At 40.9% G+C, this 27960-nt stretch overlaps 1 protein-coding gene across 1 annotated transcript in view; it reads left to right on the top strand.

Annotated features, from left to right (window-relative positions):
• Nucleotides 1-240: 240 nt before the first annotated feature.
• The window catches only part of LOC141798313 (caM kinase-like vesicle-associated protein), a 51477-nt gene continuing 23757 nt past the window's right edge, over nucleotides 241-27960 (top strand). The window contains exon 1 of the mRNA XM_074680195.1: nucleotides 241-463. The gene's annotated coding sequence lies outside the window, so the exon portion shown is untranslated. The remainder of the gene's footprint in view (nucleotides 464-27960) is intronic.

The following is a 27960-nucleotide window of genomic DNA, read 5'->3' as shown; positions in this document are numbered from 1 at the left end:
ATCTACGCAAAGATGTTTTTAGTGCATGGCTTAGGGGTAGGGGGGAAAGGTGCAGGCAACCAAGCTGGTTGCTTATCAGTCTGCATGTTTCAAACTGATTCAGTTATATCTGACATAGGCTCAGTGTTAAATAGGCAAAGGGTTTGAGTTTGATCAGATTGCTTCTGACCCCTCTCATCCAGTGAGCGCCCTCCTATCCGCTGTGCGCTCTGGACACCCATATCCCTCCTCCTCTCCTCCTCTCTGCGCTCCTCCTTAGCGCTTGGAGCTCGACGCGCGCAGGCACAACAGATGGTACAGTACTACAGGCTGCAGGAGCGCATTAATTCTGTGCACAAGTACTTTTATTCCTCTGAACTTCACCGAATAGTCTAGAGTATAAGGAGAAAGGGGTCCTCTGAGGACACGCGCGACTTTGTCAGTAACTGGATCCTACGGTTTAGAGGCGACATTTGGTGTCAAGGTAAGTTGTGATGCTTTTTTGAATAACATGAACCGTTCACATTTTGGATTCAACGAACTCAGAATAGTGCGCAGAGAAAAAAAAAAGCCAAAGTCAGTGATAATAAACATTCACCCTCTTTTATCGATGCTGTAGTCTTCACCCTTATTTATTTACTTATCCCAATTTAAACGTGTTACATAATATTTAACATAACGAAGAACAATAGACTTGTGAGACAGCGCGCTGGCGTCAATTAACCAGTCATCGGATCACACGCTTCCATAAATACGCTCATATTTTATTCCTTAAAGACAAGAAAAAACGTCCTCAAGTAGATCCTAAGTTATCCACAAGAGAAGATACAAAGAATATAAAATTATGAGATTTTTATTCAAATGGCAGAATGAACTTTAGGGTTGCAGCACTGGTTTAGGTGTGAATTATGAATGAACAGACACATCAGTCTTCCCAGTGATTCTGATCCTGCTTGTTTCAGAATCTTAAAGCTGTTTATTCCTGGACTTGCAGCAGCACTGAGTCTTCACTGGCTTAGTGACTTCTGTTTATCCCCCTACAGGCAAACTTTAATGTGTAAAACTATACAGACACTTCCATGTCAGAGGTCAGTAATGCTCTCTGACATTGTCTACAGCAGTTTTTCATCTCTTGTGAGAAGTGGCCCGGGTTAAAGATGGCTTAAAACAGGGCAAGCAAAGGCATGCTTAACATGGCTCTACAGTGGATGAAATAAGAAAAACACCAAAAACAAACACAAGATATTTAATAATTACTGTGACAGTCTACACGCATCTCTTTGCTGAATAATGTGTTGGAGTTTGCTGGTATCCGTTAACCAATCATCCATTAAAATGCAAATCACTTATTTTTAGGATTCATGCACTGATGAGCTTTGTGAAACAGAAAATTAATTAGCTTTAGGGAACACCACATAGGAGGTGTTTTCCGTTGAGCAAATACTGAAGTACATCAGGGCTTACTCCTATTACCATCACGCAGAGATGATGCTTTTTACTGCCACACTGTGAGAGACAGTGACACTAATCTCTCTGAACTCTCACATGCACCCAGCCTCAGAGGAACATGAAAGAGCAGGCACTCTGACATTTAGTTCAAGTATTTAATAAGACTCAGAATAATCAACTCTCCATCTGCCTTTTGACATTCATTATTGAGTTGCTTCTTAAGTACATATTCAGGTCTATGTCTTTGATGGACCAGCAGTCTGGCTTCAGACAGGAGTTAAAATCCCTCATTTGAGCATTTTGTATTGGGAGGTAAAGCTGCACATCAACCTGCCCTATCATAACAGTCCTAAAAGATGTGGGATGTGCACCGGGTCACAGTGGGCTGTATGAAATGATTTTCTTTGAACCAGAGGAGGTCTAAAACCTGTGACAGACCCCAGGTGGGCTTGTGGAAGCAGCAGCTACAGGAGAGCAATTCGGATTACCACATAGACTCATAATTTGTTCACAATTAGATCTCCTGGGAGATCTGCTACAACTTTGTGTTGCAACTGCTCTCAATTCTGAGAGCTGCTGGCATGAGAGACTTGTGGAAATGTAAGGATTTCTTTGAAAAATGCAACTTCAGATGTAGAAACTGGTGAAGTAATTAGGGCAATAGTGCTGTGAATTAATGGAAATCGATACTCGGAAGACAGAGGAGTTGGTTCTCTTGTATAAATAGACGTGGGATCAATTTCTGGAAGTCTGCTCATTTAGATCTATGCTTTCTTGAAAGCACCCGAGCATTCCAATATAGAGTGTTTTTATTACCATCTGTTTTTACGAGTCCTGTGGTTCTCCTCGCACATTGCTGTACATGTTGCATTGTAAAAGTATCTAATGTCTCTTCCATGCATGTGGCTTATTCTGTTCATTAAACATTTTATGAAACCTTTGAAAGTCCTGGGCCTCCAATACCCCTGTGTGAGAGCTTTATGACACATTCACTATGAGGGCTTTTAGTCAAAGAGTGTACCATGCTGATTCTTTGAGAGCCAAATGCACTCATGGCTGTGTTACCGGAGCATGGAGTACTTATTACATGAAGGACGTGAGGTGGGCTGCAGAGATCATCTGTTATCTGCGATCTTCTTTCATTGTTTAGATTTCTGAATCAGACCTGAAAAGTCGGTAATACTCACTGAGAAAACTAAGAAATGTCACACAACGGGGTGACTGCTGCTGTCACTGCTGGATAGCACTGTTGATGGATTTGCTTCATAAATACTTTTTTATTATATGGCCCCAGTGTGAGCAATGAGAATTTAAGGCCTCTGGATGAGAGATTTGAATCATGCAGTGTAAAGGAGTTCAACAGCTTAAATTAGGGGGGACACGCCTGTAGCATGAAACGGTTGGATCTGAAGTAATAAGACTGAACTGTCTCTTTTTATGAGAGCTACAGTGTGTGGACAGTGTGTGTAGCCTTCTGCTTTGAAGAGTGGAATCAAAAGCGTGTGGATACTCAGCCACTGCAGAGGCTGACTGTTGTATTGACTTTATGTAACCCACATATGAGGTAAAGCTTATTCTGATTTTTACCATTAAACAGTTTTTTTTTTCAACTGTTTTTGTTCCAATCACCAAGCAATTTAGCATAGCAGAGATTAAATGCCCCGATACTTTCTTGATAATTAGAAACACAGCAGCCAGCAGATGCATTCAGTTTTACTAATTTGATGACATGCACGTTTGGTTTGAACATTTTTAGAAGTGTAAACAACATCATGTGATCTGGTAAATAGTTATACATAATTTTTATTCAGAGGTAAATACTGCCATCATTATTTCTGATGCAGTGCAGAATATTCTGGTTAATCAGCTTCATTAAAGCCTTTATGGTTTTACTGGTGCTGACTGACCATTACACACAGGCCAAACTGTCCTTACATGACTCAAGTGGGACAAATGAGAAGACGTCATGAAGTCAGAGAATAACTGCAGCAACATATGGGTTATTTTTTCTTCCTGCGCGTGGATCAATACCCTGCTGTGAGGTGTGAGTAAAAACCAGGAGCATACAACGGTGCATAAATCCTGCAGTGATACCTGTAGCAGCCGTTAAGCAGCTGCGCCATGCGGCAGCTGACATTAAGCTGCTAATCTGAATATTAAAGATAAGTTGCTCGTGCTTGTGACAGAGCTGATGGATGCAGCCAAAATGAACACAGTGGATTCAAACATTACCGACTGATTGTCAACAGCCTTGTTATAATAGCTCATCCAGGCACACTGAGCCCTGTTCTCAGTCTGTTACTTATTAATCACTGGGTGTCAGTAAATCTTTGCTTCCACAGCCGATCCTTATTAATATCAGCGTTAATCTGCTAACACACTTAACAGCAGCTATTTCTCTTCAGTCGTACAAACATATAAAAAAGGCTGCCAAAGTTAATGCATTAACCTATTAAAACAGTTTCCATTCAGCACCACACATTTCTGAAGGTGCATAATTACACATAGATAACGACCATTAGCCTGTTCCAGTGGTGCAGCAGTTAGGTTGTAGATGACAAGCAGAGGCAAGACTCCTTGAACAGAGACAGATAACGTAATGGGAAAAATCCTCCTTCAAAGCCCGTCCAGACAGTTTCCTTGACTTTACTGGAGTTATTTGCAGTTAGTGTTGATGTGAACTGAGTCACCACAAGAGCTGAGCCAAAGCGCAATTGAAGTCAGGCACACAGTAAATGCAGAGAGCTCTCCTACTCATTGCCAAAGTTGCCCCATGGTTTGCCTTTTTGGATTTTTACAATGCTAACAATCACATAACTGTCCCGTGTTGATACAAGTAAAGACGAACAATTTGAAGTATTTAACAGAGATAATAAAAAGGTCTGCTACATGCCTGATTGTAATCCAGACTTTAAAATGACACTATCAGTGCTTATACTACTGGTTACAGGTTTGAAATGCTACTTTTTAGCCTCCTGATTGAGTGAGCAGGACCAGATTTATGTACGGCATGTCTAAGTCTCCATGACAACACCATGCCGACTAACGAAGTTTAGTAGCGAGGGGATACATCTGTATTTTTCTCGAGGGAAAAAAAACTTCTGTGGTTAATTTTGTGGACACAGGAGCCTAAATGTCAGACAGGAGAATGGCAGAAGAGCAGAAGAAAGCTAAACAGAAGAGTGATGCAGCCCGAGCTAAAGGCTAAAACATGAGCTGAGCTGTTTGTGATAATGGAACATAACCAGAATCGCCTAACATTACACATCACCGGCATGTCTCACAGCTTCGGGCTGTCAGTAGTGCTTCATATAGCTGGCTGCTGACGTATGGGACACAGTTACATTTTCTTGTTGTCATGTTTAAAACAACAGCGCTACGTAACTGTACTGATAAATAACCTACTTTGTCTCTTATATCCAGTAAAAGTTGTCTTGAACAAAGAAAATTTGTTCCAATGCAAACACACGCCTGGTTAAAAGTCACATCTCCATGACAGTGTGTGTTCGACTCCAGACCAGTAGGTGGCGAGGCAGTCCAATATTAACAGATCCACCATCCTCCTCTTTGCATTTTTAAAAACTAGAGTAATGGACAGTGATTAAAAATTAATTTGTCAAATCAATTCTTGTTTTTACTTCTTCATGTCTTGTTCTTGTCACAATGTAGAGACAACATTAAATATATTATTAAAACGCTGCTGTGCTGCCAACTACCAAATATTATTAAATTAAGGGAGTGTTTATGTACAGTTCTTTTCAAAATGGGCAAAGACTGTGAAATCCACTGACTAAACACAACTTTCTGATTGATTTTCTCCAGAATATTTAAAGAACTAGAGTCTAGAGAGGAGCAGCTCCAGAGTTTCAGCCTGAGCTAGTGATAACAAAAAAAAGTACCATTATTTCTTTTCATACCTTCCATTCTCCTCTTAGAATAAGTTTTTTTTTATTGTTGTTGCCCACAATTCCAATCATCACAAACAATGCAGTGTCAGATTGACTGCCTGCCTGGAAATAATGTAGCCTGTTTTTTTTCATTACCAAACATGTGGTTCTCCAGCAACACTCGGCTCATTCACTGCAGACTCACAAATTTTGTTTTCCTTTTTTTTTTTTACCGAGTTACAAAGAAAGTTGTGTGTGTGTGTGTGTGTGTGTGTGTGTGTGTGTGTGTGTGTGTGTGTGTGTGTGTGTGTGTGTGTGTGTGTGTGTTTGTGCGTGTGTGTGGTGTGTGTGTGTGTTTGTTTGCGTGTGTGTGTGTGTGAACTGGCGACATCAGCGAATAAACTCACCAGGAGAGCCAGCTGTGATTTATCAGTCTCCCAGCCAGAATATTTAGTCCAGGCTGGCTTCTTTTTGTGGCAAGAATCCAGGGACAAGTTGCTGACACCGCCTCTGTCGTTAGTTATTATGGGTTGTATCTGAGGGGGCATGTAACAGCAGTTAAGTTTTAATGACATGACATACTACTTGTCCTGAGCTTGAACTTCTGTTGCGGAAACATCCATCAGTTTGATGGATAAAAAAATTGGGTTGTTGTTGTTTTTGTTATCAATAACCAATCACTAAGACAGGCAAAGCCAGAAAAAATGCCCCTTCTCTAGTGAATGACTTAAAGTGGCACCTTACAGCTTGGAAGTCAGCAAACACCTTACAAACAAAAATAAAATATTTGAAGGGGAGTTTTAAATGGAAGATTAATATTTCACCTCGGCATTGATTTGTGCTGTCCGTGTAGACATTTTCATCTTCTGGCAGTTTGCCTCTGCAAAGGCATGCAATGGTATAACCACAGTCTCTTGATTCAGCCCATTCCCTCCTCCTGACTGTGTATTAGTAGTGGACCTCCTGTGTGGGGTGCCCCTGTCATCACCTCCTAGGGGAATCACCCCAGTTTCCTGCTCTGTAATTTTACCACTTAAAATAGGCGCTAATAAAGAGCTGAGGTAGGAAAAGGTGGAGATGGATGATGAAAGGTGTTTTCATTGTTTTCCTGTGTTTGCTGACTGTTCTGAAGAAACAAGTGACATTTTCCATGATATTTCAGTGGGAAAGGTAATTTCTCAGGTGACATTTAATGCATCAGCTGAAATCTGCAGCAAGGCTGTGCTCTATGCAGAATAAAACTGATGAAATGTGGTGAAATTTCCTGTGACTGAATCCACCCAGAATCTATGCAGTAAGCACACGGTCCACTGTTTGCAAAAGCTGAGAGAAATTTCTGAAATATCCAAAAACAGTCAAAGCCTCCAGTTCCTGTCATATTTCATACTTGTTAATGAGTTCTCTGTCCAGTAAATATTACACTGCCCCATGTTGTACTTGTCTATGACGCACGCTACACAGGTGAAGGGCATTGGAAATCTATTTTAATTAAATTAGCATGAAAGAGCCCGAAGACAACCGGCAGTTGCATGACTACAATCAATGCTGCTCACGCTCTGGTGGTTCGTCGCTGTGGTGATGCCGGTTACAGATGTGTCTTGAGTTGACCCTTGAATGAAGATTTAATGATGCTTCGTTGCTGGCCTGCAGTTATTTACCAAAGCACCTTTTTTTAGACACTTAGATGTTGGAGCACATTAGAGGATATACTGACTTAGGAATCAGTGTGTTAAGTGTTGTTGAGTGGGATTTAAGCATAATCACAGGCTCAGCTGGGGCAGTTTCAGAAGGTGCAACAGTGCAGCTTTGGCTTCTGGCAAAACAGGAAGAGGGGGAGGACAGGGGGAAGGGGCTTGTTAATCAGGCAGGCAGCTCTGCAATAGACTGTATGCAGTTCAACAGAACGTTAAGGGGTCTGAGTCACACAAAAAAGAGCGTGAGGATGTGCTTTTGCCCCTGAGCAACTCCAATTAATCATGTTGGTGTAGCTGGCTTTATTACTCAAAGGACACTAAATAACACAGATAGGTTACCAGGAATCAAAAACTAGGGATTTAACAGATCAAGTACTTTTTAGAGTGAAAAACAAAAAGCATTTATCTTTATCTGTAAGAAGCTGGGTTGTTTGCTCTGCTGCAACAACACTGTCAATGCGCCTGTCTGCATCTTCCCACTCTGTGATTATGTCTCTTGTCTATTTCTTCACATTAACATCAAGTTTGTTAATACTGTCTGTTTCTATGAATGCACTGCACAAGAAGATCCTGATCTCATCCTTCAATCATGAGCTTAACCAGTGACTGCAGGGCTCTACTGTCTGGCAGCAAAAATGGACTCACCTACAACCAGGAAGTTCTACGAATACCATGTTTTCCCCTGCTCAGCAGTGCCAAACCATTTGTTGTACTCCCAGCAGACATCTGACAGTGTAAAAAAGAGGGGCAAAGTGATTGAGAGGGCATCATCTCAATGGCCCTCTTTCATCCATCATTCCCGGAGAAAATGGAGATACTCCACATGACAACTCTGGTTGAGAGGACCTTCAAAAGGGCTTGCATCATCCCCCTGACCGAAACCTGGCGGTCTTAAATGCCAAGGTATCCTTCCACAACTTCACGAGCCAAAGGGTAGACTGGAAGAGGGAATTGCGGAAGGTGCATGTATACACCAACAACAAGCGGTGTAAAAATATCATAATCCAGGTCTGTACCCCAAACCAGGAGATGATGAGCATATGCTGCGTCCATTTGTACTCGGACCTGGGAAGTCGGGAGTGTAAATGACATCATCCCAGTTCCAGTTGCCTAGTCGGAAAAAAATTGCCTTAACAGCAGTACTAAACATCTAATAATAATATATATACGGCTGATGTATTGCCACAAAAACTAGTCAGAAATTCCGAAATAAAAAGACAATAACAGGAGCTTAATTACTGTTTACCCCAAACTCTGGATTTCCCACAAGGAACTCAGGGGGGTGTAGCTGCTCCGACTTACAAGTCAGGAATTCTGATCTTGGGGGGCATTCCAGCTGGGTGTTCCCACTCATAACTCATGAATTCCGACTTCTTAGTACAAATGGAAAGCACCAATACTCCTTTCTTTCATCCATGAAATTCCTGCAGACTCTTGCCTTATCCTTTACAACCACCACTTGGCTTTTCAGATAACAAAAGTGTCCATCTTCTTCTCCATTGCAAACCAGTGTTCAAGCCTCAGAAGCCTCAGACCTATAGCGCCATGCAGGGGTTCGAGGATGCCACGGCACAACTGCAGGAATCAATTGCTTGCACTGATAGCAGTTCAACAGCTAGGGTCTCCATGATCATGGATTATAGTAACCAGCCACGGCTACTGCTGGTTTCACTTGAGCCATAAACTGTCAAATACAAACAGAAACTTGACCAGGATTTCAGCACCATGAAGTTAGCTCACCTGTGACACATGTCTCATCTGCAAAGAGAAAGTTTTCAAGGAGTAAAACCTCATGTGACATTATTCAACTAAACATGGAGCAGTATGCAAAATACCAGGGAGACAAACACAATGAACTGCACAGCTAGAGAAAAACTGTCAATGCTCCAGAAAGCAAGAAAGGAGGCAAAACAAGAAACAGGTCCAGACTTATTGATGTATACTGAGAGTTTCAACTCCCACCTTCCTCAGAGCAATGGGTCTCAGCTGTCTGAGAAGAAGTGCTCTCAGGTGTCTGGGAGCCCAGCAAGCCAAATAGCTCACTTCAAGAAGAACAGTTGTGTGAATAGTTGAAGTTTTATTTCCTTTTTCAGTGGAGCACCTTAAGTGACCCTCAAGACTGTGACAAGATTGGATCCTCAGCGGCCCTTAGACAATTCGATTTTGAGACCCCTGCTCAACACCAGTGACTGCACCAGCTCTCATCAACTACAACAAACCTCAGATACTCAGACAACACTGCCATACTTACTTTCATTAAGGACAACAACTGTATTTTAACCAATCAGGACTTGATCTCCCAATGGTGCACCAACAGTTTCCTTCAGCCGTCAAAAACAAAAAAAGTGGCCATTACAACCCTCCTGCTCTCTCAGCCCAGCCCTCAACTCTATCCACAACCCTACATCAACAATGAAACTGTTGAGATAGTGGACTGCTTCAAATATCTCAAACTCACCTCGGTCTACAAACTAAACTTTGAGCCACACACCACCGACATACAGAAACACTGCCAACAAAGTCTGTCTGCCTTCTTCAAACTCACTGCTTTCTGTTGACCCCAAAAGCTGCTGGTACTTTACAAATTATTATCCAGACCATTAGGGATGGGTACCGAATTAGGTACTTTTATGGGTACCGACCGAATTCTGTCAAAAATACTGGGTATCGATTCATGTGAAATCAAAAGGTATTATGTTAAGGTACCTAAATGCATCCTCGTGACTGTGAGGGAGTGGAAGAGAAGGAGATTTCACATGCTGGACATGAACACAGCATTGCAAGGTTATATATTAAAGAACAAATATGTTAAATTGAAAAAATGTATATATTTTATTATTAAACAAATTTATATTTTTCACCACATAAACACAAAAAAGTACCGAAAATTGGTACCGTTGAGTACCGGTGCTGATTGCCATGTACCAGGCATCGGTACCGTATCGTTTCAAATGTGAAAGGTACCCATCCCTACAGACCATTCTCCTCTTACTGTTCTTCCTGCCACGGTTATATACTAACTGTTTCCAATGAGATACCTTGTTTACCGATGGTTTGACTCTGGCTTCAAAAGTCTATTTATCTGTGACTCGTTGTAGGTAAAACCTGCACCAATAGGCTTGTTGTCTTTGAAGCTGAGTGCAAAAAGAGAAAAGAAAATTAAATTTACTCTCTTTTTAGTTTATGTGGTAGACTTGGATGCATACAGTTCATAAAATGTATCTCTATTATCTATTAACCGTATGTTTGCCCCTCCTATGAATGGATGCCGGATACAGATTCTCTTTTAGCTCTGTTTTTATTCCAGCCAATCCCCTGAAGGGCTTGTATGGTCATTTAGCTGCCAAATGCGCAACAGCTAGCTGCTAAGTATGTCCGTCTTCTGTGGGATGCAAAGCGGATAGTGTACAGTGGGCTTTTAGAGCTTTTCTCTGAAACAGTTTCCTGCTGAGGCTGAGAAACAGTGTTTTGAGAGCGTAAAGTGTGAACCACTTGAGAAAAGTTGTGGGCCGGATGGATAAACAAAACACTGAAACTCGCTAAAAAACCTCCATCAAGCCAAGAGGAGCTGCAGATTTAGGTGATAGTATTCTGTTGGTTCATCCTGTGAGCCTCTTTGACATGACTTTATATTACTCCTTTTTTATAGATGGGTGTAACTCTTGAGCCTTTTACATCCTCAGTCAAATAGAAATGAAAGAGAAACTTAAGACCACTGCTATTACCTTCGGTGTGTGACTGGCAAGGAAAGATGAAATCCAAAAATAATAAATGGTCATGTGTTTTTCATTTTTAAAGCTGTGACATTTAATTTCATATTTAGGTTTATTGCATGAAATGCAGCACACGTTGAATGAGATGAGATTCTATGCTGAGAGACGAAGACATTAATGAGCAGATCCAATAAGATCAGTATAAAACCACTGACCGTACTCCCATGTGTGAAAGACACAATGGTAGTACGATTCATGTGGTATGGAAATTAATGTTTATCCCTTTTTGCCATTTGAATACATAAACAAATCCTCCAAAATATATAAAAAAGAAAAAAAATCATCTAAATTTAGCAATCTGCAGTGCACAACATAAACCCTCCCCCAAATCAAATGATGCATTTCTCTGCATTGAACTGAAGCAGTACTGTACTATGATGCCACACTGAAGGACTTTGTAACCAAGGCAACAGACAACAGGCGCAGAGAATGGTCAGATTAGCCGTTGAAGTGTGAAGAGGAAGCGTTTCAGATTTTACATAAAGCAACATCACCAGGCTTCCTTACATCCATACAGTGTGTCAACAGCTGAAATAACCCCTTTACCTTGTTAAAGGTTCCTTCTAGCTGCCGCTCTTGTTGTCGTCTCACTTCATCTGTTAAACAGGTCACAAAAGGAGCTCCCCTCATCACCAAATCCGTACATTTCATCATAAATTTAGACACTTTTCACAGTGTGGGCACAGAGGGGAGGATTTGAACACAGGCTCAAAGGCAAACACATGTAGCTGATCACAAGCTGGAGATGAGATAATCATGTACCTCAGGAAAAGAGCTTGGTGGAGGTGGATGCCTCCATTAGCGACGGAGATTCATACCTCAGTCATTCATCTGGCTGCCTCCCACAAAGCTGACCCCTGTCACATGTTCTGAGTCACCTGGCTCCACGCCACTCCTCTCGGCTTATTCTCTTACCGTACCACCTCAACCTCTCTTCCTGTCTCCTCATTAAACACACCAGAACACCAAGAGCAGGGAAAGTGCATCACTACCTAGACATGGCAAGAATGAACAGAAGACAGAATATTTGGTACAGACTGCTACCATTGACTGGCAGGAGGCTTCATGGATATGCTTTTTTTATTCACGTGGGAAGGAAAGAGGAACGAGCTGAGCTTTGTGGTGGAAAGTAGGTTTTTATTGAGCACCAAGTCTGGTCTTTCACACACAAACACTTCTACAAAGCCAAGGATGCATCAGAGAACCATCCACTTGGCTCTCGGTGTTGCACTTTTATTTATTATCCCAACACTTCTTGTGGTCTGTGGATACTTGTTTGCTTCCATGCAGCATTGAGTTTAATGTGTCTTCAGTTAAAGAGGGCCTTTTTTGTGCCCGCACAGTCACAGGTTATGCCTGGAACTTTGGTAAATGGAAGTGTAATTATAAAATAGCCCTTTTTTTCATTTCTGCCGAACCCACAGCACATTTACAGTACTGCTCAAATTCACTCATCCCACCATCAAGTATAAACTAATTTCATTTGTTCCTACGCACTGCTGCCTGTGTTGTCAGGATTAATTTGGGTTTTATGTCTTGCCTAAGGACGCTTAAGCTTATGACTGCAAAAGCTGAAATCAAACCTCCATCCTTCCTAGTGAGACACAACAGTTTTTACCACTGAACTACAGCTGCTCATTGACGGTCAGGCATTTGTGTGTGTATGTTAAAAGGCCCTACCATGGACAAATTAATACAGGGAGATCTTTGTTTGAAGCGAATTTACATGAACAATAAAGATGCTATGAGTTGTATCTGTTTTAATTGGACTGCCTTGCCACCTTCTAGATGCGGCCCTACTGGTAGCCTGGTAGCCTGGTGCACCGTACCTGTAGGCTAACGTGACAACAAGTTAACACTGTCAGTTTGAAATTTAGTAGCCATTTGTATTTAGTGCAGCTGGAATGCCCGGTGCTCCAAGACATGTCCGTAACATAGACTGAATAAAACTTGGACGTAGTCTCGCCGACGTCACCTGTCTGTTTCTGAAACAGAAAATGAAGCACATCGGCTATAGCGACCATATTGGTAGTGGCAAGGGCTTTGCGTACAGCTATAGGGTGCCTGCCGGTCACGTGACCTGACCTGTGACTCCGATTAGACGAGCTTGCAATCTTAATATCCTCTGAACGGCCGAGTCAGAAAAAAATTCACCCCCTGTACAGTGTGTGCCGATAGTAAAATTAGCGACTCAGACAGGAGACATTTTTTGAACCAGGCTGTAAATAGGTTAATTTCTGTATTTTACTGAAAATCCCATCGATTAATCGAGTAATCGGATAAAATACATTTTTGTTTAGTTAAAGAGCAGTTATTTTTCAAATGAAATTTTTTCTCTTTAAGAAATAGAATTTTCTGATACAGCATGTCAATAAGAGCACTTGTTTTGGTAGCTCCAAAATTTGTAAACACACTATGACCCTTTTTTTGTGCCTTGTACATCTCATCAAATGTTGCGGACCCAAATGACACCCGTTTTGTAGAATGACCCATTAGTCTCCAAACTCCAGAAAAGAAGCTAGATTTGTTGCTAATTGCTATTTTGTATAAGAGGTAGCTTGAGGGGTCTGAAAACTCTCTTAATATAGCCTCAGCTCTATTTGAAATACCACTCTTTGATCTTTTTTAAAATTAAACGAGTCCTCGAGGCGGAGAAAATGACTCGAGTATTTTTTGTAATCGAGTACCTCCAATTATTCGAGGATTTGTTTCAGCTCTAATATATATATATATATATATATATATATATATATATATATATATATTTATTTATTTATTTATTTTTCCCCTCAAATTGAATGTCCTTTGCAGTGGACAACAGAACTTCCTTACACTAAAAAATTGCCTTTCTTCTGTCATCTTTTCTAAAGTTTTAAAGGGGGAACCAGGAGATTTTTGTGACCAAAAAAAAAAATAATTCATTTACTGTCTTAACCTGTAACATTGGTGCTGATAATCCCATTTTAAAGTGTGGATTACGTTAAGGCATATATCTAGAAGGAAGATTTTTTTCAAGATTACTTTTAAACTCCTCACAGCGCTTTTAAAAATAGTTTGTGTGAGCATCTGTTTGGATGTTCTATTATTGACGTTTAGGGTTAGGGTTTTGATAACACTTTTTTTTCAGACCCATATCTGTAGGAGTACTCCCTCTTGTACTCACTGACAGCAAGTACCAATGCCACAAGTAATTTTAATACATTAAATTTCAAAGAGCAGATCATTTGAAGAGACAGCATACTCACTCTGCCACTAAGTTCAAAATAAAACATAAACAAATCTCTCTTAGTTTACTTTTTGATTTTACTAATTAACAAAAGTGCAAAAATAAAATAGTGTAATAGTGAACTCTCCCTGGTTCATTTATGTTGTCTAATGCACATTTGCCATGGTGTCAAACTACAGCAATGAAGGACTTACTCAACGTAAGATTTTTTTGGGCTCAAGTATTGGCTGTCTTCATGATTACGGATAACTTGAATTGGGGTTGGTATTGGACAATAACTGATACCGAGATCAGTACTCACCCATTTGTATTGAACTTTAAACAGCATTTGAGATAACAAACCCTGACCTCTTAAAATCCATCTTTCAAGGTTCCTCCTATGGTTTGATTTATTACTTAGTTTTTTATGCCAAGAATGCTTATACAATTCCATCACCCTTTAGCTTTAGACTGAATACTTCTCATGCAGAGATCCATTTGTTTGTTTTCTTTTAGTGTTATACTGTCCCTCTGGTAAACCTGTTGTAGCTTTAAGGCTCCCAGCTCCAAAACCCCCTCTACAGGCCTGTCAGGGCAGAGCTTTAATGTTTGAGGCCTGCTGCTCCTGTGTGTCATGAACCAGTTAGGAGAGCCTTATGTGATGACCTCATCATTTCAGTGTGTCTCAAGAAGATCTCGTGCTATTTTTAAAAACAGAATGTTCAGCAGTTCACAGACAGATTTTGGGATTTCCATGATTTATACATACCCCCTTTAAAGTCTAATGTGAAGCCTTCATGGAGCCAAACTAGGACACCAAGACACAACTCCTGACATGCATAAGGGACAATAAAGGATCATACTGATGACTAACAAAGCAGCGGACAGGTCTGCAGCCCAGCAGAGTCAATCAACAACAGGGTGCACCAACACATGGTAACACAGTCTACAGTTCAAGCCACTTGACTTTAGGACCTTTCAATGTGCGGAGGGCAAACGTGTAAAGACAAAACATTTTTTTGAGGAGTTGGAATGCAGCTTAACACCAGTTAAGGCTTGGATGGTACTTTCTTTTTTCGAGCCGGACAAATGTGATCACACTGTGAGTGTGAAACATGCATGAATGCCTAGAACAATTTAAGCATTGGCGATAGAGTAAGCTAGATGACATTTTCTGGGCAGTGCTGTATTTGCATGTGATCAACAGGAAATGTAGCCAGCATGAGGAACTGGCTTGCTTGGCTTTTTTGTGCGGAGCAGGTGGGGCACCACAGACCCGGTGGTGGGCCTGCAGTGCTGTGATTCTGTGGGGATTATAAGGGACATATGCAGGACGGCTCAACACCCCTCACTGGGTCTGTGCTTTGACTGGGCCACAACACATACGTTCTCCCTCCAGTCTGAGGGGTGAGAGCGTGTCTTCACAGCAGGTGAAGTTCTGTCTTCACCTGCTTTGAGAGACACCCTTTTTTTGTTCCCCCTGTATGACAACTTTGTAACCATAGAAACAGGGCGGTTATCCTCCTTTTTTCGTGTTTAAGCTGCTGCAGCTCTGCTCAGTCTGTTATCTTGACTTGGATCCGTACAAGCCACTCATCTGTGTCTCCAACATCTGTTTACCTGCACACAGTGAGAAATGCAGCTGCTTCTCTACACTGTAATTTGTAAACAGCTAAAAATGCAGTGCAAGCTGGCCTCTCTTGTTTGGAACCGAAAAGCACACAGCAATGACGCCATCCCACTTTTCATGAACATTCTGTCAGGAGAGATTACACATCCCTCATCCCGCTGTTTTTCCCCCCCTTGAGAGAGGGGTGTAAATATAGAGAGGCAGTTGAAGGTATTACAGCAAAGACTCACATTACGAGCAAGGAGTCTGCAGCTCTTTGTGTGTGATGCAAGGCAGAAAACTAAGGTTCAGAAACATTTTTTTGTCTCCTTAAAGAAATAGTGTTGCAGTTTTTGCAATACCCTAGGTGTGCTGAAGTTAGTAATACAACAAGCATTTTCTATTTGCAGCCAAAGCTTTCTAAGTTTTGCTCATATATGAAGCAAGTTATGAGTCTCAAACATGACTGAATCAGGGAGTTATCCTGCCTGCTCTACATCATTAGAGACAATAGAAGACCCCTGCAAATGTTTTGCTTTTTTATGCCTGCAGCTTCTTTTACAGTGTCTGTCAAGCTGCTTCTGATCTAATTAATGACCAAGAAGCAATTTACTGATGGCTCATTAGTGCGCACAAACTCTGCCAGTGGGTCATTATATAAGCTAACAGCTACAATAACTTTCACTATGGTGCTTTATATTCAGTGTAATTACTCCAGGTATTTTGTTTATGCAACAGAGATCATTCTCAAAAGCTTCTTTCTGAGATTTAATGTTCCAGTGACAAGACCCCCCCACCCACACACACACACACACACAGACACACACACACACACTCTTTTTACCCAGCTCACAGCAGCGCCGAAAGAGAGCATGGCTGTCGGATCAAGGTACTGTACTTTAGACACTTCTTCAAAATCTCATCTGCCACACATGCATACTGATCAGTCTTCTGCCTTGAAGTTTTCCTTTCCATTTTCTTCCTGATTCTTTTTTTTTAATTACATTTTCATCAAGTGTGTAAAACACACTTTGAGTCAGCCATTTGTCCTTTCAATTTTGTAATTGTGAGTAAGAAATTTATAAATGAACTAACACAACGTGGGAATTATGTTTCATCCTGCTTCTTGTGCTGTGCAGAGCCACACTAGGTGCCAGACCAAGAAAAACCTGCCACGTGCTTGTCTGTAACTAAGGATTGGTACGCTGCGCACAGGGATTTGTAATCCTTACCCACAGATTTGCAAACTGTGTCGACGATCTGAACCTGAATTTACATATTATGAAAGCAACAATGAATATCTCTGCTTGAAGATGATTATCAATAACTATCTGGTGGCCATGCATTTTTAATGCCACTGGACTCCATAGGAGAAAGACTTCATGTTTATAAATCTGTGCATACAATTTACTTCTCTTTAGGTACAGAAACAACTCTGTGGCCATGGATTTGAGAACCAGATTTTCTCTTAGCCTTTTCTTTATTGACTTAGCATCTGGGGGGCTGTGTAGCGTTGGTTTTTATTACACCCAGGAGACTGCCATTAAAATTTAAAGTGTAGTAGAGCATATTAGAACAGAGCTAGGGATAAAAAAGGGAGATCTAACTCTAATTACCAGCAGAGACAATGTTTTCTTTTCTTTGCATATACTTGGGATTAAAACTCTTTAAATCCATAGAAAGTCTTAGGATGTGCAGAAAGTAATTGTTGACATCTGCTCACTGTTTGCTCTGCAGAACAAGCATAACACAGACCTCAATGTCTGGTTTTCTTTCGCCAAAACACTTTACCTCAAATTTAAGTGATAGGCTTTTATCTCCTTTTACTCTGAAGAGCAACTGTACATGTATACTATTTCATAAATTATAACCATGGATACCAGTATTCAAAATGCGTGTCAGAATACTGGAAAAGTCAACCCAGTTAGGTCCAGCTGAGCCTTCAGAGAGAGAATCACTCAAACAGTTTAACACAGGTTGTGAAGCGCTCTTTAATTTATCCTGGATATTTGCTAACATGTAAACTGTCAGAAAGGGTTAAAATATGATTCATCAATCAACAAGCGTGCAACACCCTGATATAATTTATAACTGTATGCATCAGCACCAAACGTGAGAAGACACTGAAGCATAACTGATGCTTCTCTAGAGTGGTCCTATCTTCCTGATTTTAAGCTTTAATTCTTATTCCAAGATTCCATTTGAGTAGATTTGCATGATTCAGAGGTCATTAAAATTCCCCATACACTTCCTCAGCAAAGCCTCTCTCTGAAAAAGGCTGTTTTATTCCCTCGCACCCCCTTCCCTGAAAGGGCACTTTCTTCTGATTGGCTGGCTATCTGCATGGATATCTCAGGCGAGTGGAAGTCAAACATTATCTTGACTCATTAAGGTAAATCTTCAGTATTTACAGGGCTACCTACCACTGTAGTAATGTAAGAAGAAATGAACCAGTCAGGGTTGCTCTTAATGGACTGGTCCTTGTTAAACTTAGATTTCTGACACTGAACATGAATGTTACCAGTGGGATCAAAAGGCTTAATGCACTGCAGCTTACAGTCAACTTGTCTATTACTGGGGAGTAAAAAAAGAGAAATCACACACAACTGCTACTGCCACGTCTTATTCCTTGACACATTTATCTCAATGAAATACAAACTGTTTTTCTCTGAGAGGATGTGCCTTAATGTAAGTGCAAGTTTTGATGGATCTGGATTTGATCATTTGTATATCTGATTCGTGTGCACAAGTGTTAAAATAAAACAGGGCCTGGGTGTACTGCCCCATTTTCTGCACTAAGTTTGTGACACATGAAATCAAACCTAATGACTGTAAAATTGTGAGCTGTAAAGAAAGTCTTGGCCCAGATTTGCACACATTTTTGGAAAATTTCATTCCATAAATGGTGAGCTGGTGAATAGAAAGCTAGGTTGTGGGTTGATGCCTCACACCTTTAATTTCACTGAGCCAAAACATCTAATTACTGACAGACTTTCCAAGTCACTGTAATCATTGTAATCATCCAAACCAGCAGTGCTATTTTCTGCTACAAAGTAGCAGGCTTTTTCAATATCAACCTGACAGCAAAAGATAAAAGCAAGACTGTGTTCAGATATGAGAGGACTTTCCACAAAACTTACACAAATTTTGGGGATGGGCTGGATGTCAGAACTCAAGCAGGATATATTTTCACCCAAAGTTTAACCAGACATTTTTCTACCTGCCCCCTACTAAAATTTCTGCCAGACATCTGTTGTGAAAACCCCAAATTTAATAGGAATGTTCTCCTGTCCATGTTGGCCCAGCCCTTTAGAAAGAATTAAAAAAAAATCTAAATTAATTCTAATCACATCAAAGAGCTTCTGTGGTCTTTAACCAGACCAAACCAGCATGTGACTCTGTTGTAAATCTCTCTTCACTGGCTTCCAGTAGCAGCTCAAATCAAATTCAAAGCTCTTCTTCTGGTTTACTGACCATTGACAAGAATGGCCCTTGCCTACCTGGGGTACCTCATCCAGGTCTACACTTCTTCTCTCTGCTTGTGAAAGATGCCTGGTGCTCCCAGCCCAGCGTGGCTCTTAATCTCTAGCCAGACTTTTCTTCTGTTGTGCCCAAAAGGTGGAATGAAATACCTAACTCCAAACTCGCAGAGTCCCTTTCTACTTTTAAGACTCTTCAAGACTCATGTGTTCAGGGAACACTTAAGCACTTTAGCTGACCCTTCTCCTCTTTGTCCTCAGGGGTAAAATGAGTCAGGAGATCTCAGACCCAGCCCTTGGTAAATAATTAGGGCTGATTATTGAACATGTTGAAGGTTAAACTATAGTGTTGCAGTGATTAATTGTAGTTAGTTGGCTAGATTATTCTACGCTACTAAAATAAAAAATAGGGGTGTCCCAATTAGCATTTTTTTGCCCACAATCCTGATTATTTAATATTGAGTATCGGTTGATACTGGGTCCCAATCCGATTTTTGAGTTTGGAGATAATCTTTGCTGAAGAAGTGAGAAAGTGAAGCAGCGCAGTCTTTTTGTTTTGTGTGTTAACAACACTTCAAAGTAAAAATTACAGCTAAAGTGTATCAGGCGTAACTAAGTCCAGTTACTTTTGAAGTTCTCTGGATCCCAAACCCGTCGGCGGGATCAAAATACCACTTATTTTTAAATGACTGACATTTACAAGCCATTTGTCCAATGCAAAAACTCAAAACTGGGGTAATTGTCAGATTCTCAAGTTTCCGAGGGCACCTGAATGCACCACATACAAAGCTGGAAACATGTCTTAACATGAAGCAAAAGATGGTAAAATTTCAGCAACATTGCTTTGAATTTCATGTCGTCTCAGAACATTTGCAGAAAATGACCGGTTTACTCGCCACATGCAGTTGAAAAAAAATTTGACACTTCTTTCGGCTTTCATCAAACCCTGAATAGTGGACAACTTGTGTGCATGTAATACAGCACGCTAAAATCAGAGGCTGCCCTGAACGCAACTCTCTGAAGACGGTGAGAGACTCCAAACGTACATATTAGACAACAGAACTATCACATGCTTTCCCCCTTTCACGGAAATACTTATTTTGCTACAAAGTGGATTATAACTTTAACTGACCTGAACCATCCATGGCAAGGGATCAATCTAGTGCTGTGAGGCTCAGCAGAAACACCGGACAAGCTTCTGTTGTCAAGCTAATCCCACCATCATCAGATCATAGCATGTTACCACTGACTGTGCTGTACAGCTTCAGTGAAGCAGGCTGATAAACCAAGTGTATGAACGGAGAGACATACCGTGGATAACTGAGATGGCACAAACCTGCGTCCCACCTTCTTCTCGGAGATTTTTGGGCGCTGTTGTCCTCTCTCTGTGGATTTCTATCCGGCCTTTTAAAGCCCAGAAGCAGCGGAGCGGCCTTTCCTCTGTGAGTGAACTACGTTGTAAAATGTTTCAGGATGTTTTGGTCGAGCTGTAAACCTCTTGGAAAGATCGCAGAGCATAGATGTGGCTGTTGGGCTGTCTTCACTTTCTAGTTTGTTGTATTTCCACACTGTTGACACTGAAGCCACAGAGTTGTCAGTGCGAAGTTAATGGACTATACAGTGTTTGTTTGTGTTCGCCCGTTGAGCCATTTGTCCCTGTAGAGTTACCGTAGGATGCTGTAAAGCAGATGTTATTGCTGTAACGTATCTGGTTGGGCACATGTGTTCTGTGATAAAGCAGAGGCTGTTTTCGAATTCGCCCACTACATACTGCTTATGAAAGTAGTATGTAGTAAGCACTGTCTACTACATACTACTTTCATAAGCAGTATGTAGTATGACTGTTCAGTTGGGTTAATTTTTGTAGTATGCTACGCTGGTCTTCAGTTCGAAGAAAACGGAAGTTGGCTATGGCTGACTTTTTTTTTCCCCAAAAAACTTTATTGAAAATGTACAAAATTAACAAACCACGAGTAACTTATCTGCAAATATATTGCCAGAGAGTGCATTTTATATTAACTTTCAGTGGTGGAGATGATGAGGATTTAAAGATAAAAAAGAAAAGGCTCTTCCATTGTTGCTCCACTCTCTGCCATTTTCACTTCTGATATGGGACCCCGGCGCGTTGCATTGTGGGTAACAGTAGGCGAAGCAGACTGGTCCGATGCATACTGTGGATTTTTCCCGATTCAGTTCGTCATCCGGGTGTTTTTCTTATACCACAACTCTGACATTTGTTTGCATACTGCTTACTGCTTACTACATTTTGGTCGAATCAGTAGGCACTGCTAGTATAGTATGCGAATTCGAAAACAGCCAAAGTGTGGCTGCTGTTCTACTTCACTGTATTGTGCCTTGTTCTATCAGTCTCTCATCAGCTTTATGAGGGTGGATGCTCGGTTTTAGCGATGCGTTGGTGTTCGGCAGCAATTTTGTCTGTATGACGGCTAACTTGAATGATCTGTTGAGGGGATTGGCTAGAATTCCTGATCTTTACTTATCAATAAAAAAGAAATAAATTTAAAAAAAAAAAGAAGAAGCAAAAATCGGCCCGATCCGATACTGGGAACGGGATCAGGACATCAATATAAATTAATTAATTGATAAATAAAAAAAATCCTCCTCTTAATGGTAGCACCTACATAGCTGAATAACTCGTAGCACTGTTGTCGCACTAACTAGGTTTTCCTTGTGTCTAAATGCTTGCTTGTTTTGTACGTCGCTTTAAGTGTCTGCTAAATGAAACAGTAGAACTGTATGGGGTGCACAGCGCTAAGCTTTGCTCCAGAGATGGCGCCAATGTGAATGGGCGCACACTGTCTAATGGAGCAGATCGCACTGTGTGTGAATTTGGGGTAACACCAACAGATATAATTGTTCCATTCTCTAGGCTTTCTCCCAAAGCAGCAAGCAAAAGATGGCAAAATCTCTTTAGCTTCACACCAAGCCTTTGGACAGCAACAGCTCTGCAGCAGTCTAACCCCTCAGTTTCAATCCCTTCAAAGAACCTTTGAGCAAACTTGTAGTAAACAGCAGCATGTTGCTGTCCCCATGAAGTCTGTTCCCGTGGTTTTATTTGTGCTTTTAAATTAAAGAACCAAAACATGTTGATGGCTGTCAAGATTTAACTTTGAAGGTTGGTGTTCAGAATGTTGAAGCTGTTAACCAGTAAACAATGCTGGCTGGATTTTAAATATCTACAATGTGCAGCTGGCAAAAAAAAAGAAAACTCTGCTTCTGTTGGAAACATCAGTTTGCCCTCCCTCTGTACTATTTGATCAGGCCTGCCACTGCAGTATACCTGCTTGTGCTGACTCACTTGTTAAACCGAATAACAAAATTTTCTCCAAAGCGCCTGGTATTTTTGGTTGTTAGTCACAGGATTAAGACAACGGATCTATGGTGCGCCTTTGTATCAAAACTCTTCCCAAAAGCAAATCATTACTGACCTGACTTGAATTTAGATAACCTGCAGTTACATGTTGTTTGCTTTCCAATTCTTTTCTAATACACAAGTCAGATAACTTTCAGCATAATTTTATCTCTTGCAGGGAGTATTTCAAAGAATTTTGTTGAAAAGTGCAGCCTTTGCACTGCTCTACTCCCCGCAGATTGACTTTTTCATTAGCAAAGAGACATCACATAAAATGAATCTATTCCATGCAGAATCCCACATCTTCATCAGGCATGCACTGCCTTTGAGCCATGAATTCATCATAGTTCATTCACTTTCAGTTGTGGTGCACTTCAGACAAAACCCTGCAGAACTGCCTGGGTTTTTAAGATTCAAGCTCTGGGTGCTAAAGCAACATCCCCCTCCCCAAACACACACACACACACACACACACACACACACACACACACACACACACACACGCACACACACACACACACACACACACAAAACCGTCAAAGGCATTGTCATGCTCTCGACTTCCTATTTTTAGTTCAGTGAAATGATAAAACAAGATGCCTCCTCAATGGAGAACAGAGCTGTTAAACTGAATGAGAAGAGAGAATAAGAAATGGAGCTAGCCTGCAGTTCTACTCAGAGACACAACAGAAACTAATGAGAGCATTAGGCACAGTCTGTTTACTCAGAGAGGCAAAAACGCAACAGCAAGTAAGTACAACAAATCAGTGCTAGAAATAAATTATCATCATTTTAGAGTGGAGAGTGTGTATGTTTTTTTTTTCTAATTTTATCTTTACTTTAAATTCTTGTTGGGGGGAGCCAACAGAGATTAATTGCTTGTCTGCCAGAAAGATTCAGGTGGCCGTCTCTCCTTGGAATGAATCCTTGGTGAGGATAGCAATATCAGTCCGTAATAGTTTAATCCCACATTGGCCAAAGGTGAATCATAGCTTAAAATTCATCCACATTCAAGGTTCACAGAAGTTCATTTGTGATGAGCGTAGGCATTTTCTATGTTCATTGTTTGCGAGCTTAATATTTGGCTGGTCGACTGTTCAACAGGTAATCACCTTTTTTCAACCAACTAGTGGTTGTGAATCAGGGTTCATTGTAGCTGTTGTTGTAGCAAAAGATAATAAGTTCACCTAAATATGCTACTTTTTAACTTGCTTCACATTATTTATCAATGCAAGATCAGTTCAAGAAATCAACTTTTTAATAAGCTCCACAAACAGCTCACAGAAAAAGTCCTGTCCTTCACAAAACAAAGTATAGTACATCATGCTATTTGGATGCAAAGTATTGAGTCATTGGTTATTATGATTACCTGTTTATTTATTACCAAGTTGGCACTGAATGTAACTCAAATAACTAACCTGATCTACTTCCTTCTACAAACTTACTAAGGCCAAAGTAGCACAGCTGATGCTAACATTTGTGGAACACTGCTAACAAGGGACCGATTATCGGCCAGGCCCATATTTAGCATTTTGAGGCATATCAGCATTAGCTTTTTTTTCTTAAATTCATCGGCCAATAAGACATTAATTTCAGACTGCGTTATTTTGGCTTCAGTGAAGCTGTGCCTCTCTGTCTGCAGTCACGACTCTGTCCAACTCACATTACCATCTGAACAGGTGACATACAGAGCCATTTTTTGGAACACTTGACTAAGTGTAGAAAACTTTAGGGAGATATTTTTTTTTTTAAGTTTTACTTTAACTTTATAAGACATGCTGCTGAGCCTGGGAGCTGTTTAGTAAACGTGCTGAAAGGCGTTTCAACAAAGTCAAGTGTTGGAGTTCACATTACCTCAAATTTTGACGCCAATATTTTTACTATTACTGCAAATGAAATTGGCTCCAAATATCAGTTATCAGCTTTCTCGACTACTGATAATCAGTATCGTTATCAGCCCTGAAAAAAAACATATTGGTCTATCTCTAACACTGGCAGCTGCTGGTCAGTCAAGGAAGGGGAAGCTCAATTTTTATCCGGCCTACATCCTAAATTTGTTTATTTATTTAAACATAAATTCTACTCTCCGTTCTTTTTCGAGAAAATGATCTGTGACCCTGTCGTACCAGGTGTTTTTTCCAGGGATTTTACCAGTGTTCTCTCAACGCTCTTCGTTTTTAAGAAAGGTAAACTCGCTGGGGATCGATAAAGCCTCCGGATCAATCTAGAACAACTCAGAAGATGCTCCAGTGGAGGTTTATACTTCAAGATCGCTGACATGCTCATTTCACTGTCAATCAAAAAGGGATTCAGCCTCAGACAGATCATCCAATCATCATGCAGAAGCCCAGCGTCCAGGCCAGCCCACTGCCTCATAGACCCCCAGAGACGCTGAGTGTCCGATGGATGGGACAAAGCCCAGCTTTTATCCAATGACCATCCAGTTTCCACAGTGGAACAACCCACTCTACGCGTCCCTGCTGAAGTCAGAAGACGCTCAGCGTCCGACTGTGTTAAAGCACTGAGACACTGCAGGGATGAATGAGAAGGAGGTGGAGCCAGTTACCTGTGATAGGTAGCTGATTCTGAACAAAAGATGAAGGAATTCTAGCGCATATTTTGTCAATAAAATGTACACAGCAGTACATATCTCCACTTTTTGGGGGACAATTTAGGGGAATCTGAGCTTCCCTTGCAGACTTAGAGCAATCGCCACTGATCTCCAATGCCAATCTTCAGGTGGTATTGCTTTAACAAATTAAGTCACTTCCCACACTGACAGTGGAGGTGCTTCACACTGAAGGTCTACAGTCAGACCCCTCTCAAAAAATTGCTGCACCTCAGTATAATGTCACAGGAGAGCAGGCATCTCTGAATAGAGGTGCATGACGGCAATAAGCAGCCAGTCAGCCTGTAAAGCCGTCAGTGACCAGCCAGTCTTGTCACATATTTTAGATTCTGTGCCATTCTCTGCTCATCACACACAGCCAGCGTGTGTCATGCCAAGCATACAGTGACACAAACACCAACGCAGCAGTAACTCAAACACAAGCTCACATGTTGGCAGTACAGTGCATGTGAGGCGCCTATCAGCAAAGGCAAAAAGCACTGACCTGCTGCACTTGCTCCTCTTGTCATGAAAATATAATGTGTAGATCTACCAAACCACTCTGAACCTGCCGAGAGCTGGTACATATTAGACAGCTGTGTGCTGTGTGAAGCCACAGGGTTCCAGTACAAATGACCATTTTTTGTTTAATGTCTGTGCTGCTTTTCATTTGTATGTGCATTGAGTTCTTGCGTCTCATTGAAAAACAAAATGAAAGTCTAAATATTTAGGGAGCGTGATCCATAGAATAGCATAAATATTGTAATTGGCATTAACATTTTAACAGTTGCTCGTGTCTTTGGACCCTGGATGTCATTTTTGGTAGTTAAGAAGTTCAGTTTTGAAGACAAACTGCTTTCAGCGGCAATTCCTTTCAAAATAAAAGCCCATCTTCTTCCATATGAGGTTGAACAGGCCATACAAACATTTATCACTACATGCTTGGTAATAGTTGTTGCAATTCTTTGTATTTTGGTGCGAACCACTCATCTGTGCTGGCCTAGAATGCAGAAAGCACACCTGCATTAACTTCCCTTCACTGATTTACTTTCAGTTTCAGGATCCAGCTTAAGAATGTTTAGCTGGTGTTTAAAAGTGTATAAACATAGGCTGGCTCCATCTTACCTGTCTAAGTTTTGACACCTTCATACTCCAGCCCGAGCACTGAGCTCAACACACCAGATCGTGTAAAACATCCCAAGATCCAGACAGCTTTTGCTCAAAACACATTTCTTTACACTGTTCTTATGACGTGCTGTTGACCTCTTGGCTGGGTCACCCTTGTGAATTGTGAAAGAGATCTTGATCTCAAAAGGTTCTTTATCTGGTTAAATAAAGGATAAATGAGAACCAAAAATAATACTTGTTGAGTGAAAAATCTTGTTTTATGTGCACTAGTTTGCTGTATATTTAGTTTGCTATATATTTTAGAACCAGACTGTAAATATGTTTTTTTTAATTCCGTAAAAGTCTGTTTTTATGGCTGAGTGTGTACGTGACTTACGGTCTTTCAGCAACCAGACTCAAGTGGATTCTCAAAGAACAGCGACTTTTAGCACTTCCGCATAGGCTTCATTTTTACTAACCGGATGTTGCTCCTTAGCCAGAGCTTTTTATAAAGCAAGATAATAATCTTCTCTCTTTCTCTTGCTTGATGTCTGAAGTTAGGGAAGATGTATGGGTTGCGGGAGGTTAAGGTAAGAGACTGACTGGTAGTTCTCAAAGCTAGAGCTCCTCGTTTCGCCAGTCCGACACAAATTTAACAACTTAATAAATTCACAACCACGGAAGAGACAAAATGTCTCCTCAAGCTTTAATTTTGGGAGAGTTGCTTCTACTGAAACTTCTGAAGTGCTGACATCCCAAGTTTTTCTCTTCACTCTCTTCAGGACTAGGACAGCTGAGATTGAGAGAAGTGGATCAGGAAAAGGATTAGATTAGAGTCAGGTAGTTTTTGCTGTTTGAAGAGACTTGTGTAGAGTACTAGAAAACTGATTTCACTGTGGCTAATGGGATTTTACATCTTTCCCTAAAGAGGGAATAAGTAGGAGAAGTGCTGAAACTGTAGCAGATAAAAAAGCGGGCAGTTAGGAAACTATGTACAGTTATAACCTACAAGATTAAAGTATCTACATGTTCACAACTCTTCACACAAACTGTTTAACAGGGACCTATAAGCCAGGGTTAAAAGGGAACTTGACTCAGTTGTACTGTGAGTTTAATGATGAAGTATGCTCTTAACCTGACATAAGCGGACATACGGCTGTAATATAATTAGTACATGTTGGACAACCTGGAGTATGACTGGTCTATTAAAGACTAAGAATCCTTCTGCAAGTTCAGCTGCAGTGAAATCTGATGACCCCAAGTCCAGGACAAGAAAGAGTTGATTCCACAGCAGAGAGAGGGTCTCCACTTGGTTTGCTCTCAGCTTTGATCAATATCCTCCTGATAGTTTTATAAATGGGCTTCCTTGAAATTACTGCTCATAACTGTGTCTCTTTTGCATTGTCAATTTCACTGTCAGCACTCTGAAGGGACTTTCAATTAGTGTGAGCTCAACATTAAAACTGAGTCTGCTTTATTTATCCCTTTCTTCAGATGATATTTCACGTAATGTCGATTTTATGTGCGGCAATTAAGTTGCTGTCTACTGATGCGGCACGGAGGAACTGAAGGCTAATGAGATTGGCAGTGCCAAGTCTTCTGTGTCAGAAATGAGACGCTGAAGCATTGGATGTTCTCATCAGAACAAGAAACCTCAGGAGACATTGAAAAAACCCCCAGAAACTTTAAGTAACTAAGAGAGCTCCATCAAATCCACTGAGTAAGTAAACGACTTGTATTTTACACACGGCACCATTACATCCTACATGATTCTGACCATTAAGGGTTGATTGAGAG

This window comes from Halichoeres trimaculatus, unplaced genomic scaffold (assembly GCF_033239565.1).
Source record: "Halichoeres trimaculatus isolate MK-OKI-2021-1 unplaced genomic scaffold, fHalTri1.1 fHalTri1_scaffold_1, whole genome shotgun sequence".
Classification (NCBI taxonomy): domain Eukaryota; kingdom Metazoa; phylum Chordata; class Actinopteri; order Labriformes; family Labridae; genus Halichoeres; species Halichoeres trimaculatus.
This window is presented reverse-complemented; position numbering and strand designations above follow the sequence as displayed.